The 18,951-nt window shown below is 32.7% G+C and overlaps 1 pseudogene; it reads right to left on the bottom strand.

Annotated features, from left to right (window-relative positions):
• Positions 1-439: 439 nt before the first annotated feature.
• LOC149262393 (enolase 2-like) overlaps positions 440-18,951 on the bottom strand; it is a 95,934-nt pseudogene continuing 77,422 nt past the window's right edge.

The following is an 18,951-nucleotide window of genomic DNA, read 5'->3' as shown; positions in this document are numbered from 1 at the left end:
GAAAATTGCACCTGCATACACTGTTGTTGACCCCAGTTCCTCCTCAATTCGTAAGAGATGCAAAGGTGACAATAAATATTATAAATAAAAGGTAGAACAAATAACTGATTTAGGAATCAGAAGACCAGATTATAAAATAACCTAATTATATTTGGAAATTCTCTTAGATCTGCAAGGGTCACCTCGCACTTACTTTTTGGATGGTAGCCTTCAACTTTTAAAAAATATAATTTAACTAATTGAGGAATCCAAGAAGAAAAGGGTATTTGGACTTTATTGTTGGTACGTACACATAACTTTTATTACTTTTAGATCCACTGCAATCGAGACTCTTTAAAAAAAATGGATAGAAGTATTCTCGAAAATGAAAAAACATCTTATTGATTTCCCCACATCCTAAACATCAACAAATTTCTTGAACATGCCAAAACCTTTGTCTTTAGTATGGATCTATAGGCTTGTGAAAAGTTACTCCCGCGTACACTATTGTCAGCCCCAGTTCCTCCTCAATTCGTAAGAGCTACAAAGGTGATAATCAAGATTGTAAACAAAAGGAAAAACAAATAAATGATTCCAGAAAAATTAGAAGACTAGATTAAAAATGCAACTTATTATATTTGGCAAGTCACTCGGACCTGAAAGGCACACTTGTCTTGATTTGTCCCTGATGATGTAGACACACAACCCTTATAGATTAGAAGTGAATTTATACCTTAATTGCTTCATGATAATCAGAAACCTTCAATCCTGAAGTATATAACAGAACAAGGATTAAATTCTCGACTCCATACACGCTAAGGTTTCACATTCGACGCAACTTGAACTCACTAATCTCTCTACACACTTTAAAGAAACCAAGTACTGAAAAATGAAAATTACCATGGCCAAGCCCACTACCAGATTTGCAATAAATGTGTCTTCCATTTCGCCACTGCATACACACATTGAGAGAAACATTAAAAAATACACATCAGTATCACATATGATGTAAAATTGCAAAAATGAGCAAAAAAAAGAGACTTGTAAAAACAACATTAAATCAATACCTACAATGTCTTGTCATCACTCCCCATCCAACATGTCTGCAGATCTTTACTACTTCAGTAATTTTAGTAACATAACGAATTTGGTTCACGTACAACAGGTTGCAAAAAAATATTAAAAATCATATGTCACATCAATAGCAAACATACAAAATTAAAGATCACTCTATTTACCTTTAGTGAAAGAGCATTACAAGATTTTTCCTTGATCACCTTTCCAACACGCTACACTAGTACATGTGCATATATCAATGACAATTGAAACAAAAGTAGAAAAAATAAGATGACGATGAAGTACAACCTAGGGCAATGAAAACCCTCAATGATTAAATTGAAAGTAGGTGTCAAAAGACAAGCACATACCTTTGGATTTGTCACCAATAGATAATCCCCAACAGTTTGGACCTTTTCCCTAATTGTGTTTGTAAAATTTTCATAGTGAGCCCAATCATCTTGATCAAATGGGTCATTTATAGATACAATTGGATGATTCTCAATAAATGATTCGTAAATATTGATTAGCTCAGATCCTGATATCTTCTTGCTACCACTATTATTCTGCAATGATCTAATTCCAAGGTAATAATACAATTATATCAAAATAAATATCATAATTTATCTAATGGGTTCCCTTCTAATTAAGGCCTCTTTTGTTTATCTCTCGTTTACAAGGGAAACAAGGGTGTAAAACTCAAGTGATAATGATCATGTTCCTTCTTCATGCATTGAAATTGGTTTTTTTATGTTAAAAAAATCCACATGTCAGTACACTTGTTAATTATAGAGAGCACATAAATGCATTGCATTAGCATCGATAATGCAAAATAAAGAGTCACCTCCTCCTTAAATTTCAAATCGTACTTTTGATCCTTCTAAGTGTAGAACTCAGAAGCAGTTACATCGATGCCAATAACAACCTGGAAATTGAAATAATATTTTATGAGTAAGTAACCAAGTAAATAATCTCAATTTTATAGCTAACAAAAAGTACACAAAGGAAAATAATAAAACTTAAAAAGAATGACAACCTTGCCAATATAGCATTCTTTCTCATTGGAAATCTTCAATAATTCTTTAATGCAATAAGAATTACAGAAGAAAAAAATGTCATAGTTTAATATTCACTCTTAATTCAATGAAGCACCTCAATGTTTGGGGAAAAGGCTCCTTCATCTCCATAATTTGTTGCATCTCGACCATAATTCTTCTTAATTAGAGCCTGGAAGATCCACAAAAGGTTAGGAAATTTTACGAAATCAATGCCAAAACAAAACATTTATTAAGAAGGAAAACTAAAAGTAGAGTATGCACATATTCTCTAGTTTAGTGTTCAAAATTTATTTATAAAACAAATGTGAACAACAAAACATTGGTGAGGTGTCCTTGTAAACAATTCCTTCTTTCCAAGACCAAATTTCAAGGGCTTGATGGGATGGAACAACAAGAGAGACACAGTAACTGTGAAATGAATCTACATGTAACATGATATTGTCAAAATAATGGCACAAATGGTGAAATAAGTTAGAATGGAAGTGAATAAATGGGATGCAGATGCAACAAACAGGAAAATAGAGGAACTACTTCTAGTTAATTCTATGGAAAAATCTACCTGGTTGGTCTTGGGAAATGCCTTGCACTTCAAGGGTACATGGCAGAATGAATTTGATTTCTCTGCAATTTTCAATAGAGAACCTAATATTGCATAATAGATGTTGCTACAACCTAACTTTATTGAAACTTCTATTACATATTAGATATGGAAATTAAAAAAAAAATTAACTTCACAATAATACCTCCCCAACTCAATAACCTTGGCATTTAATAAAGGAAGATGAATCTAATACTTAATATTACTAACCATTGCACATTCTTAACAATGGATTGCACTAAATATTTGGAAGATACAAGGATAATAATGGTTGCAGTGACCAGTACCATATTTTCGATGTCTACATTGCTATCAAAAGAAGAAAATGTATTCTTCTAAATTTCAAGTTAGCCAACAGTGGAGCATACTATTGACTTTGATTGCATGGGAATAGCTTCAACACAAGTTCAAAGGAAGTAGGAAACAAGACTACATTTTCACTCATAAAGATGAGTGGAAGTAGTAGAGAGGTCAAGGAACAATCCAATTTTCAATATTAGATATATTCTCCTTCATTTGCAACCTGCCCTCTACTCTACTACTCTTTTGACCTAAAGGTCAGTGAAATGTTTCACTCAAAACACATTCGCTCAAAAATATTTCAATTAGTTTATGCAAAAATTAGTGACAATTAACCTTCTTGATGAAGATACAATATTGTATTTTATTGAAAATGCTCATTGAGGTATGCTTTAAAAAAAGCCATTTTTAGGGCATAGGTTTCTATCCTTAGCTAATTTTTAAAAAGGATAGTTTGTTCCATTATACCTTGTACTTGTTGTTAGTATAAAGGAAATAAATTTCAACATAATGTTTCACCATTCATTTCTTAAAATTAAAAATAAAATGAAATTGAAGGTTCTATGGAAAATAAGAATCAAATCTCAATTCTTTGACATCGAAAAGTGCTCCTCATAATGAAAAGAATGGTCAAAATCATGAATCCTATCTATAAATTTCTCTTTTTCTTCTAGATGAAAAATTCTCACAAATATGAACCATTCCAACCATGCTTTTGACTTTGCTAGAAATAGAGTGCTCAAAAATGCCAAAATTGGTCTAAAACAACACAATTTTCTCTTACAATTGACGTATTCCTTGTCTATAATGAATAATACCATAACCAACTCATAAAATGAATCTCTTAACTTTATGTGGTTTCATTATTTGATCCCTTGGAGGAAAATGAAATTCCTGTGAAAATAAATTGCCTCTAAAGAACAATGCCAAAACTGCTAGCACAATGACAAAAATGATGATGTTGAGAAAGCAATTAGAATGGAGAGGTTTATTCTAGCTCCCCCCTAAGCTAGGTATTCAACTTGCATTTTTTCCTTCATGGAATTAGACAATTCCTTCTACACTGAAATACGAGGGGTCAATCCCCTATACTCTCAACTTCTTATTTAACTTACCTATTATTAGATTGTTGGAAACGTTGTGCTAGAGCAAATTCATGTAAACAAAATACATGATGATGATGGTCTAAGCTTGCATGCCATCAAAATTTACATTAATAAACTCCACATCTAACAAGGGTAGATTTTATTTCATGGCCCATACGAGAGGGAATGTACACTGGAAGATCTCAAGTTTGTGTGCAATTCACACAACATTTACTAGGGAAAATAACAGAAGATAGTGATGGACATAAACATGTATATTTACCTTCTCTTCAGTTGCACCATAAGAGTACTTGATAGTTACAAACTTCCTTGGTGCTAGTGTTTGAGGATCATATGCAATGGAAACTTCTTGAATTTCACATCATTCTAAAATTTCATTAGTACTGACCTTGAGCAGAAAAATAACATAGAAATAAACAAAACTATATTTTAAATGAGACTAGTCATTTCCTTGACACTGATAAATAAAATTTATACTGCCAAGAATGAAAGTCCATATCCCTATTTTAGTTGAAAAATGCAAACACTTGTCATTTAATGTTACGAATATTGAGAAAGAAGAAGAAAAAAATCCTCAAAGCAAACATAAATTAGATTTCAAAGCCCCACTTTTGCTGGTTCTACGATGAACATGGATTGTACTTACAAAAAGGATGCAATCTATGCTTCAGATGCTTTCAATGAGATATTACTTTCCATCTAATTGTTCTTATCTAAATCAAACATTGCTCTCTAATATACAAAAACAGTAATTGATGTCAACCAATGGAAAACAATTCGTCATGAGAATGAGTCAACCTATGGCAAAACTATGAATAGAAAAAAAATATGGGATTACACATTACACTCCTAGAACATTCTCTCTTTAGGATAGAGATGCCCTATAAGATTTGGTAAGTTTTGTTGCAACTTGATACAAATTTGGGAAGGTTGAAAGATTCCAGTGGTCTCATGGGCAGAAAGTTGTTTGATTTATATCATTTCAATGAAATTTCCAAGGCTATAAAAATGTACCAATCATGTTATTTTGGTTTGTTCTATTGATGTTGTAGAGAAATTGTGGAGCCAAGCTCTTTCTTTTTGAGTTATTAGACCAAATAAAAAAAAATATGCCAATGATGAGGGTATTTATATGACAATGAATCCTAAAGAGAGTTACAGATCTCAGGTTTTATATTGAAGATATCAATAAGCATGAGAATGTATCTACAATATTCAATAGGACAAGCAGATTTTTTGGGCTAAAAGGCATACAATGTTCAATTGTAGGGAGGATCCTATACATGAGGTTTTATTTCTTTACTTGGGGATGCTATGGGGATGAATATGGTGTCCAAGGGTGTGCATAATTTTTTTTATTTCCTTTAGAATGAGTTTCATGAAATGGGCATTATTAGTGTTTCTGGAAATTCAATGTAGACAAGAAACTGACAACTATGAATTATATTGAAGGGCATGGAAAATTAGTGGTGTGTGATGCTCTCATCACCAAGGCAATTGTTAGCAAGGTTTTGAATAAAATTGTTCCTGTTTTTTATAAGTTGAACATGCTCAAGAACTTAATTGGATCTGCAATAGTTGGTGCCATGGGAGCCTTTAATGCTCACACATCCAATATTGTCTCTGCTATATTTATTGCAATTGGCTAAGATCCTTCCCAAAATGTTGAGAGTTCTCATTGCATTATAATGATGGAGGTTTCCAATGGTGGCAAGGATTTTCATGTATCAATCACAATGCCTTGTATTAAGGTGGGAACTATGGGAAGAGAAATGAAGATGGCTTCACAAATTTATTGATAAAATAAATGAATAACTTGTAATTGTGGGCCCTCTTGATCTTATAATTAGGGTTGAAATCTCCTTTGGCTTGTAATCTATGAAAGCATTAAAGTATTAAATCACTTGTGTTACCACACAAACCAATACCTTAGCTCAAAGTCCCAAACATAGACATGTGCTATCCAACTCACTTCACTATCACTTCACCAACTCTCCCCTTCATAGTATCTAGCATTCAAAGGCCCTGCAACAATGTTTTATTCTCCAATAAAATCTTTCTTTTTCTTTCCAACTGAGCACACAAGCCCCATACCTCCACAACATCACCCAAGAGAGACATTCCCAAGCCACATCCAACATCCAAAGGCTCTCGAACGGGCTAGTTTCCTTCATCAAATGTGCAAGAAAAAGCTCAACTTCCAATATCTCCAAATGGTGGATCTCCTTCATATGAACCAGTGAATATTGCTTTAAAAGTGGATGAAACCTCATAAAAACAATTCCAAAACAATTCCATATTTCAATAATTCAATGAAGTATAGCGCTCCTCTAAGATACATCCTCAGTCCTCAAATCCCTTTCATATTGGCTTCATGAACGATGTATAAGGGTGACACGTATCTCCAAACCTGACATGAGGATCATCTATTGCTCCAAAGGCTCACATCCTTCCCAATGTGGACAAGCAATTAAACAACCCAACCAAAGTATTAAAAATTCTCACAAGTTTGTTGATTTGCAATCTAGGATGAGGCCTCAAACAATTCACGTCCAAGCCACTAAGAAGGCTCATTGAACAAGGCCAACCATCACAAACTGCTCCACATAGATATATACATATTTGTCTACTTCCAACAAAAATCAACCCTGGTTTCTACTCATACATGTTGGCTTCCAAAGTAAGTGATATGGATGTTCACCCTTCAAAAACCACACCTTATATCCCAAGCACCTTCATTTTGATCTTCCACTTGGGGTTCAAATTAAGTTGAATCAACATCCAAGTTTGAGCTCACTATAGCTCCTAATCAGAAATAAGATCCATAACTTACGTCCATATTCCCCTCTTCATATTCTCAACATGTTATGCATGTGAAGTTTGAACCATGCATGTGGGTTTTAAGGGTTGGAATTGCTACAAAGATTTAGACACTTTGATGACCAACTATATACCAATTTGTTTACATCCGATCTAAAAGCCTTGAACTTGTTATTAAGATGGTAAAATATGAAGGTAATTATGAAGTATTTAGCTACACAATAATTATATATGCTCCATACATCAAGCACAATACTGGTTGTTGTTACCACCTCACTAGTCATTTCATTTGTATGTACCGTTGAAGCTTTCACAGGGGATTTTGAAGCTACCTCAAATTTTAGGCTATTGACCTCTCAATAGATAACACCAGAGTCTTCAGATACACTAAAAACTAAACTGTAAGGGTGGCAACAGTTATGTATGTTATTTTCCTAGTATGTGCATATAAAAACCTTTGCATATGTAAACAACACTAGCCATGAATACCATCCTTCAGAAAATCCTCAGCTAAGCTGCAACTCCTGTGTTTGATTTACTAATGCATTCATCATCTTCAAAAGGAAAACACTCTAGCATCTTTTTTCAGAGATTTATTCGAATATCAACATAGTTGAATATTTCTTTACTGATATTGTCTAGGAAGAAAGCACCCTTTCCATAAAATTCCCTCTAGAAGAATGCATTGAAATCAACAATATCTCTAGAACAATGTTAATCCACGACCTTTTCTTCTAACAAATGTAGATGTGAACTAAGGATAAATTTATTCATGATGAATTATCATATTTGATGTTGTGAGATCATCATGCTACCTAACCTTCCTCATGAAAATCTAATATCTCCGCCTATCTTCGATATATTCAAAGGTGAAAATTTAAAGACAAAAATGTTGGGAGTTGCATCTCCAAGATTTCTAGCCCTAGTCATGCAACAAGCTTCCCCATAAAGATGCTTTGAGATCAAATTTGAATCCAATATGAGATTCTTGTACTTCTTGGAGAAATTATCCTTAGTAATGGTCTTTCCTCGCAAAATTCACATTCAAATAAAAAGCATCCTTCCTCACATCCTCTGCATTCCCTAAGTTTTTTGCAATTGTTTCATCAGTTTCAAACCCACTAGGGTAAGCACAAAAAAAAATGGAATCGAGGGAAACCACCACATCCATTAAAGATAATAAGTGATTGATATCCTATTGAATTATGTGATCTAAACTGCATGTAGAGATTTAAGTGGTAATATAGGCTCCTAATTGGATATGTGGGCTTCTCTCAGTAGCAGTATGTGCATATAAAACGTTTGCATAAATCTAACCATGAACATAATCCTTAGCTTGAGTTGCAACTCTTGTATTCATAATCTCCAAAAGGGAAGCTCTATACCATTTTTTTTCAGAGACTGATTAGAATTTCAATGTAGCAGATTATTGCTTTACTAGTTTTATGCAAGAATTGAGCAACCTTCCAATAACATTCCCATTAGAAGAATACAATGACAACAACATTCCCTCCAAAACACTGTAAATATATTTCCTTATCATATAGAAATGTAGATGTGGACTAAGGCTAAAGTCAACTAGAATCAACTATTTGGAGTCCTAAAGGATTATAACATTTGATTTTCTTAAATTATCATGCACCAAAACTCCCTCATGAAAATATGACAACTCTTCTTATCTTCCATATATTCAAATTTAAGTGTGTGCAATTCAAAATCAAAAGAGGGAGTTGCATCTCCAAGCCTTATAACCTTAGTCATCCAATGTGCTTCCCCATAAAGATGCTTTAAGATCAACTTTGAATCCAATATGGGATGCATGTACTTCTTGGAGAAATGCTCCTCCACAATGGTCTTTCTTCCCAAAATTCACATTCAAATGAAAATTGTCTTTCCTCACATCCTTTACATTCCCTACCTTTTCCATAATTATTTCATTAGGTTCAAATCCCCTAGGGAAATCACAAACAAAATTGAAATGGAGGGGAACCACAACAACCATTCAAGCCGATAATTGATTCATATCCTATTGGATCATGTGATCTAAGTTGCATACACATATTTAAGTGGTAACATTCTTAAAGAAGGGGCCCAGAAACCATGTTTTTAACAAAACCATTAGCTACTCAAAATCATGTGTTTCAAAACAATGTCCAAAACCTATGAGCCAAAAATCATTGCCTAATTTTTTACATCTAAGAGCGAACTTCTTTGGACTATGTCAAAAAACCTTTTAAATAGGCTACGCATTCATTATGAATTCTCCTAGATTGTTATTCCACCATCTGAACATATTTTCATTGGACAAAAGTTGTAGGAACATAAAGTTCATATTTCTTATATTTGCAAATGATTTTTTGGTTGATTTGCTATAGTAGTTGGTGTCCCTTTTGTTGGGAGATATGATATTTGGAGAACTATTGTCAATGTAGCAGTCAGTGTCCCTTTTGCTGGGAGATATGATATTTGGAGACCTAGTTTCAAGGTGAAATACCTTTTATTGTCACATTTCACTATTGCTAAAAATTGTGCTTCAAAATGTTCCATTAGTGTCTTTGTTCTGTTGTTATTCCTGCTATGTACTATTAATTTAATATCCTACATTGAAACTTCGTAAAACCTTCCATTCAATGCTAATATCTGTAGTCATTTAGACTAGGTCAGATCTTAGCCTCTTTAGTATGCCATATGAAATCTCCAAACAACATTCATGAAGTGTTTTTTAATTTGACCCATGTTTAGACTACATTATATTTTTGTTATGTAATTTAACTAAATCAAAATGTTTATAAGACAATATATTACCACATCTCTTACATAACTAAGCTAGAGAAGAGTGCCTCTTGGCGCAATAACAAGTCATCTTTTCTTAACATACTTTCACTTTGAAACACTACAACACTGGTTTATATCAATATTTAGTTATCAATAAGGGAGTGAATGTGGCACTACACAACTTCAACCTTTGAAAGGACAACTATTTTAGATGAATGGAAATGGACTCTAATAATCTGTCCTTGAAACTTTTCTTCAGTGCATAATCCTTCTGTTTGAAAGATGATGGAAACATTTTCTAGTGAGTAGGTAGCTTCATGCCTTGAAGTTGGCAATTACAACCACCCAACTTCAAGGTTTCCAACTTCATATCGGCTTCCTACTGAAAGTACCAAGTCTTAAGCCACTAGGAAACTAATTATATGATATTTGTACCACCAATAACTATAGTTAGCAAGAAATGTAGATGTCAATTACCCTTCGTCAAGGTGATGCTTAGCCTTTCCCAGAGCATGACACTAATATTTGGACTGGAAACTTTGATTTGTAATATTTTCATTGATCCAAGTAGTACAATTAGATCTGAGGCCTTCTTCAGGTTTCTAAAATCATGTGCACCACTACAAGCTATTGATAGAATGATTATTGGCATTTAATGTAGAATCTATTGGTAGAATGATTATTGGTCTTTAATGTTGGTGACTTCGTCAGGTTCACTTACGATTGCATGCTTCAAAATCATTGGAGGGAAATCATATTTTTCTTTACAATAACACTGTCATCACTGCTTTTTGAAATATCTTCATTCTCTTTAGTATATGGCTTAACAGCTTGGGTATTACATTAATATATATTTTTTGGATTGCAGACATGTCCTGGTAAATGATTATCATGACATTTATTGTACTACTCTGCAGCCATAGTAAACTATGAATAAATAGTGTAAGATTAAATGAATATATGAATGCTGACAAAATATTTCTCTATTTCCAATTCAATAAAGGATATACTTATGCCTACATACAATTATACATGAACATGTGAATGTGGTACACCATACGAGTGCCTCCACAACTTTACAATACTATGGAATTTTTTCCAAGAAAGTATTAAGTTTCATGAGAAACTGAGTTACTTGGTGGAAATACATTTGTCAAACTACAAAGAATTCATTTCTAGCTTGTAGTGATTTTTGCTGAGCTCAGAACACAATCTTGATATCATTTTTATGTTTGCTTAGGCCTGTAACTTTTTCATTACTTTTGATGATGCCTAGATCTTTCATCTCTACTATTTGATCTCGTGGGTCCTTGATTTAATTTTTACCTTCCAATTAGATTGAATAATATGTGTTACTTTTTTATTCGATTGAGACAGTGATTGCCTCAAGTTACTTAAAATTTATGTTTATCTTGTTTTTGTAGTTCCTTTTACTATTCTTCCAAATGTAATTGTTTTATACGAATAAATAAATGTTTTTCTATATTGTTGGAACTTGATTACAATATTATAGTTGGATTTGTATGTAGGATGAAGTGGGAGGGGGCTTGCTATTTTTACATCCTAAAGGAGCCATTGTGAGGCAAAATATTTAAGGTTTTTGGAGAAGAAATTATACACATCATGGATATGAGCTTCCTTACACACCACATGTGGCCAAAGCTAACCTCTAGAAGATTAGTGGACATCTAGAGTTTTACAAAGAGAACATGTTTAATCAAATGTATGTTGAAGGTGAGTTATATCAACTTAGACCCATGAACTGTCCCTATCATATACTTATGTACAAGCATAGCATACACTCCTACAGGAACTTACCCTATTAAAGTTGCAGAATTGGGTACTATTTATAGATATGAGATATCAAGAAGCTTACATGGTATTTTTTGTGTATGGGGTTTCACCCAGGTATGTTTTTGTATCTCTTCCCAATAATTAATTTGACGAGTGGTATTTTCCTATGTAGACAGTTGTTTTTGTTTCAAAATTTATTAGCAGCCATGACAAAGTGCTTGGATATTTTATTGTATAGATTTGGAAGATCATGAATTCCATTTACTTATGATTTCAAGGGAGCCATTTTTGTTCAAGGGAAAATTCAAAATATACAGACCTGCCCCTTTGAAAATAGTGCAAATTGATACCTTCCATAAGACAAATTTTCTGACTACTTACAACCTCGCATGTATTTTAGATCTTCATACTCTATAGGAAACTGTTATAATAGTCTAGCGATTAGCGATGTGAATGGATTTATGTTTCATACATCTCCTTTCTCCATTTGCACTAAATGAGAAAATCATTGCTAGCTTCCTGCTCCAAGTTGTCCCTTCATTCAAGCTTCATCTTAGCTTGGCTTGGAAATGTCCTTGTCCATGGTACTAAAATCAACTTTTCAGGGAATTCGTTCTATCATTTTCTTCATGCCTACCCTGTAAGTTAGTTTTCTCAGCCACAAAATATTAATGAATCAAAATTCTTGCCTCGTTTACTTGCAACTGCACGTCTAAGCCTTCTACCCTTAGTCATCAAAATTGCTTCCCCATAAAGATGCTTTAAGGTCAATTTCGAATCTAACATGAGATGATTGTACTTCTTAGAGAAATACTCCTCCACAATGGCCTTTCTTACACATTCAAATGAAAACTATCTTTCCTCACATCCTCTACATTCTTTGCATTTTCCATGATTGTTTCATCAAGTAAAATCCCCTAGGGCAAGCACAAAAAAAAATGAAATGGAGGGGAACCACAACAACCATTAAAGCCAATAATTGATTCATATCCTATTGAATCATGTGAGCTAAGTTTCATACACATATTTAAGTGGTAACATGCTTAACTTAGGGGCTCATAAACCATGTGTTTAACAAAACCATTAGCTACTCAAAACCATGTGTTTCAAAACAAGTTCCAAAACCTATGAGCCAAAATCGTTGCCTATTGTTTTACATCTAAGACCAACCTCCTTTGGACTATGTCAAAAACCCTTTTAAATAGGTTGAGCATTCATTATGAAGTCTCCTAGATCACTATTCCACCATCTGAACATATTGGCACTAGAGAAGAGTTGTAGGAACATAATTTCATACTTCTTATATTTGCAAATGATTTTTTGACTGATTTGCTATAGCAATTGGTGTCCCTTTTCCTGGGAGATATGATATTTGGAGACCTATTTTCAATGTAGTAGTCAGTGTGCTTTTTTCAAGGAGATATGCTATTTGGAGACCTATTTTCAAGGTAAAATACCTTTTTATTTTGCCATCATGTGAAATCCTAAATTTTATTTTGTTGTCAACCTTTGACTATTGCTAAGAATTGTGCTTCAAACTGATCCATTGGTGTCTTTATTTTGATGTTATTCCTGCTATGTACTATTAATTTAATATCCTACCTTGAAACTTCCTAAAACCCTCCATACAATGTTGATATCTATAGTCATGAAGGCAGAGTCAAATCTCAGTCTCTCCAGTATTCCATCTGCAATCTGTAAACAACCTTGATGTCCCTCCCTCTTTGCTGATGATTTCAGCACATTGGACCAAGAAACCGAGGGAAACAATTCATGCAGAGGTAAATAAGGAAGCGAAAATTTTTGGGAAGTCAATTTCCCAAGAAGATATATGTACAAGCAAAGTGTTTCAAATTTTCACTCAAACCCCATCTGGAAGGTTGGTCCTCATGGGGGTCAAAAAGGATTTTTTGGTTTGGGATTTGAAAAGAGAGATCCATAACAGATCCGGTATTCCAATGGAGTCACAAAGTTTGATCTATGTTGGTAGATCTATGAAGGATGATCAACAACTACAGGACTATGGAGTAGATCATAATTCCACAATTATCATTAACCTGAGACTGCAGGGAGGCGCGCCTGGACCAATCCATGGATCTACCTCATTCAAAGACACTCTTAAAGGTAAATCTGTTGCATTAGGTAAATCTGAACATAATCTAAACATTCTTGGGCCCTATATTGTGGAGTAGACAAAACAAATTCTGGCAATGATAATAGATCTAGCAGAGTCAACAAATATTCGCACAATCTTCCAATCCCAGGCACTTATTTGCAAGTTTAATGGTTTTTGGCCAAAACCTATGGATCTCTTTCAATGGATTTTTATGACCTGGACACCAAACTGTGAGATCCATCTATGCTCCAAAGGCTTCTTCATAGTAAAATTTGAATCATCAGAGATCAAAGATTATGTTATACAAGAGGGTCCATGGTTCTGGGGTAATGCGTGACTATTTATTACCCCATGGTTCCAAGAATTCAATGCCAACTCAAGGGTTGTTTCAAAAATTCTAGTGTTGATAAGATTTCATAATATACCCCTTCATTTCTGGCATCCAAAAGTTTTAGAAGGAATTGATAACCTACTTGGGAGATACATTAAGATGGATACACAAAGAACAAAAGAAGCAATATATAATTTTGCTCGAATTTGTGTAGAGGTAGACATTGGCAAAGGACTTCCAGATCGTATTATTCTCACACACAATGACCAATGTTGGACTCAATTCTTAGATTATTAGAATACAACATTCAAATGTCACTCTTGTCTACAAACTGGACATTTACAAAATGCATGTCCTTTGACAAAGAAATATCCTAGGAAGAAAAAGCAATGAGTCAAGAAGCCTAAGGGATGGCATTTCCTAGCCCAACAACATGATGAATAAGAGGAAGAGGATCCCATAACTTAGGATAAATGGAATCCACAATATCCCCCACCAAGAAAAGGAATCAATCAGGAAGGAATGGTGGAAGGAAGGTCACACAATCCAAATGCAGAAGGAAATCTCAATCAAGAAATCTAGAAGGAGAAGGAAGTCGGAGGTTCCAAACATCCTTATTCCTCTGAGAGATCATATTTAGATAAAAATATTTTGAGAAAAACAACAGGAAATCAACTAATCATTGTAATATCCACTTCTGATGAAGGAGGATAGTAAAAAGTAGATAAGAAAAGTGGTCGAAAAGGGTGACCAAGCGTTTTCTCTTAGCCCTAGGTTTTATTCTCTCGTTGGTTTTGGCTTTGTGCCTATTATTGAATCACCATGTAATTTTTTTTTGTTTTTTTTATTTTTTTTTTTTGGACATTAGTCACGAGTCTGATGTACAAGAATGCATACAGGCATCTGAAAAATATAATTTTTTTCCTTGAATTTCAAGTTTGAATAAAATTATGATTTTTCTTTGGAAAAAATTAAATACATAAGAATAATAATTCTAAAATATGACAAAAGATCATTATTATAACAAAGCTAAAGAAACAACCACCAATATTCCAACCTTTTGAATACTATAATCACCACACCAACTTGCACAAAACCAATTTTACTTCTCATGCAACATGACAGTAACAAGTTCAAGATTCAGGATGGGGACAAGACGTGTGATGCAGGTCTAGGATGTACTCTTTGTACCAGGACTGAGATATAGAGTGATCTCCATATCTATGATCGAGAGGAAGGGGTTTGATGTCTTGTTCCAGGATGGGAAGGAAAGACTCAGGCCTAAAGGATCTAAGTCCGATGGGATTGTACTCAGAGTTAGAGTGCATGGTCTCTACAGGTTGAAAAGCAAGCATGTGGGTCATTGAAAGACTTTAGACGGGAAGGTACAATTTTTCAAGAAGAAGGTACAATTTCCTGAGAAGAAGGTCTAGGTTCTAGTATATGCTGAACATTCTCGAATCTATAACAAGAAAAATTTGACATTGGAGGGGAGCTTAAGCCACCACTGTCAATTCAAATCAACAACCTTAGAGAGCTTATCTCAATCCAAAACGATATCATGGAGCAGATGTCAACCTGAAACCACATCGGGGAGCTTAACCTCAACCCAAAATCTAATTTAAATTAAAAAGGTCCTATGGGACACTCCCACCCTAAGTCATCTCATAGGGAAGAAAACAATTTCCACCCTATGTTGAGCAATATGAGCCATAGCATAAGGGAGAAAACATATTCCACCCTATCTCGATTAACAATATCTCATCCATTCTATTTCCCACTAATATTCCCAATAATGACTATCAAGGGTCATGTGGTAGAAAACTTACATCATAATCAGCTTGGGTTGTACACCTTCAAGAACTCTCTCAACCCGTTGACCAAGTGGGGAGCAGTATTACCAACAAGCCTAGCTTGTGGTTATGATGTCAATCAGGTCATACTCTGCATAGACTAAGATAGGGGAGCAACATGTCCAACCCTATGGGTAATAGATAGGGGTGATACCCTATTTTCCAGAGATCCCTCAACCGCAAGAGCCCTCCATATCAATTCCTCACCCTGGGAGCTTAGACAAGGGGGAGGAGCTAGCTCAGTGTCCTCGATCGGTCATGCTCTTCATAGATTAGAATCATATAATTGTGCTCATATCTGGTACCGACTTAAACATCTCACTAAAGAGTTCAATCATAATTTATCAATAGCAGTAGCCTCTTGTTCATGGAGGACATCAAATGAAATATTATATTAGAACACACATACACACACAGATATCTATATATATATATATATATATATATATATATATATATATATATATATATATATATATATATATATATATATATATATATATATATATATATATATATATATATATATATATATATATATATATATATATATATATATATATATATATATATATATATATATATATATATATATATATATATATATATATATATATATATATATATATATATATATATATATATATATATATATATATATATATATATATATATATAGATATATATTACAAAAGGATACCATATTTATCCTCCTTTTCATGGAGGCTGCAACCACAAGCATAAGCTTATCTCGTACAAAAGCATTGTCTCAATATATGAAGATTTAAACAACTCACTAAAGAGTTCAATCATCATTTATCAATAATAGTGGCCTATTGTTCATGGAGGACATCAAATGAAATATTATATTAGAACACACATACACACACAGATATATATATATATATATATATATATATATATATATATATATATATATATATATATATATATATATATACAAAAGGATACCTTATTCATCCTCCTTTTCATGGAGGCTGCAACCACAAGCCTAAGCTTATCTTGTACAAAAACATTGTCTCAATATATGAAGATTTCATAGTCCCAACTATATACAAGATTCTCTACCAATTAGATCCCACTCTTTATTATCACAATGTATCACTCTCACATCCAAAACCCATTCAAAATAACTCTCCAAAGTGTTTCTTAAACCTTCCTCATAGCTAGCCATGCTCGCAACTCGACCATGCTTAATACTACATCATAATTTTCATCTAAAATATCATGCCATATATCATACTAAAGAAACACCCAAATGTACTCATCTTATAAATAACGATCCCAAAAAAATCAGTACCTATACGCAGTCACATATCATAGGAAGAATATCTCAGACCAAAAAATTGATCATCCCATGCAAATATCTCAAAGTATGCTTGGCGGCAACTCAATGTGTATGAAGTGGCTCAATCATGAATTGGATCATATTCTATGCAAAACATACATATGTACAGACAAGTGTTAACACGGAACATCAATGCTTCAATCAAATATCGATTACCAAGTCGAGTTCAACAATATCTTCTACATAACTTCTTGAAATTCAATTGGAGTGTCCAAGGATTTACATTTACACTTTCCAAAATTCTCTTCGATATCTTTACAATATATATTTTATTTTTCAAACTTACCTCATGTAGGTTTTTAATATCAACAAAAAATCAATGACCATAGTGATATTGGGATTAGTGATATTTTATAATGATTTTAATTAAAAGATATCCAAACATGCATATTCATTTTTGTTTTTTATTATAACCGACATTGCAGAGAATAATTTATTTTTCTTTCAAGAGTGACACATGTCAACTCCACATTAAGCATGTAGTCCAATCATACTAGATTGGCTAATGTGCCTTGGTGCAATTTTTATTAATATCAATTTCATATATATATATATATATATATATATATAGAGAGAGAGAGAGAGAGAGAGAGAGAGAGAGAGAGAGAGTATATAATATTGACCATAATAGAATATTTCAATCTACAAAGAGAAGTAATTGAAAGTAAAAGAGTTAAATTGCTTCTAGATAAGAATAATAAAGGGAGATATGTAATTCATTCAAATTTTAAATCTAAAATTAATATGTTTCATTTATAATATTAGTTTTAAATTTTTTTATGAATGTCATAAATACAAAAATTCAATATGCAAGGTTAAATAATACTACCATGTATTTAAAATTATATCAATGTCATATATATATATATATATATATATATATATATATATATATATATATATATATATATATATATATATATATATATATATATATATATATATATATATATATATATATAGCACTTGAAAACAAATATCTGTTATGGTTAAAACATTTCAAATAACCTCTCTATTTTACATTTTAGCCAATTTTAGTTTTTTTTTGGGTTAATTTTGTTTAAAATCGAGCAATGATTTGATGGAATTGCAACTATTTGTGTAGATTAAAGTCGTGTAGATTAAAAAATCCAAATGCTTAAGGTGAATTTCAAGTCATTATATCCATTAATACATTAAAAACTCCAATGCAAATGATGAAATACACACACACACACACATTTTTCCAAGTTTGCACTATAATTATGTTTTGCAACTCAAAATATGTGATCCCTCTAGGGACATGCTAGATCCATTGTTACACTAGCTATTATTAATATGTCAATAGACATGTCTATTTTGAAATAGAGCTCCAAGAATTTAAATTTAATTATCAATAATGACTAGGTAGACGGAAACCTCCATAGAATATTCTAGAATATTCTTGGTAGTATTTACAAATAAAAGGTTGAGATTTATCTCCAAGGTAGTTATATTTTTTTCACCCTTTTAATTAAATCGATTAATTGAAAAAAATAATGATTTGAACAAGTTTCATATGAAATCGGTTATGATTTTTTGAGCATGTGGCATGAATAAGGTATGGTATTGGCCTATGATATTGTAAGAAATATTATTTAGATATTGTGAGCATGAATTTGCATGATTACAAATTTTGTCACATATTTTTTTAAATGTATATATCTTTAAATTATATATGAATTCTAATGATATAATTTAGTTAATTTTTATGATTTTTTATTTTTGTTTTATCAATGTGAGATCTATAATGAGAAATTTTTTTTATGATTATTATG

Source organism: Pinus tabuliformis, chromosome 6 (genome assembly GCF_031772625.1).
Source record: "Pinus tabuliformis cultivar Carrire ecotype Pingquan chromosome 6, CPIR1, whole genome shotgun sequence".
Classification (NCBI taxonomy): domain Eukaryota; kingdom Viridiplantae; phylum Streptophyta; class Pinopsida; order Pinales; family Pinaceae; genus Pinus; species Pinus tabuliformis.
Note: the sequence above shows the minus strand (reverse complement) of the source record. Positions and strands in the feature narration are given on the sequence as shown.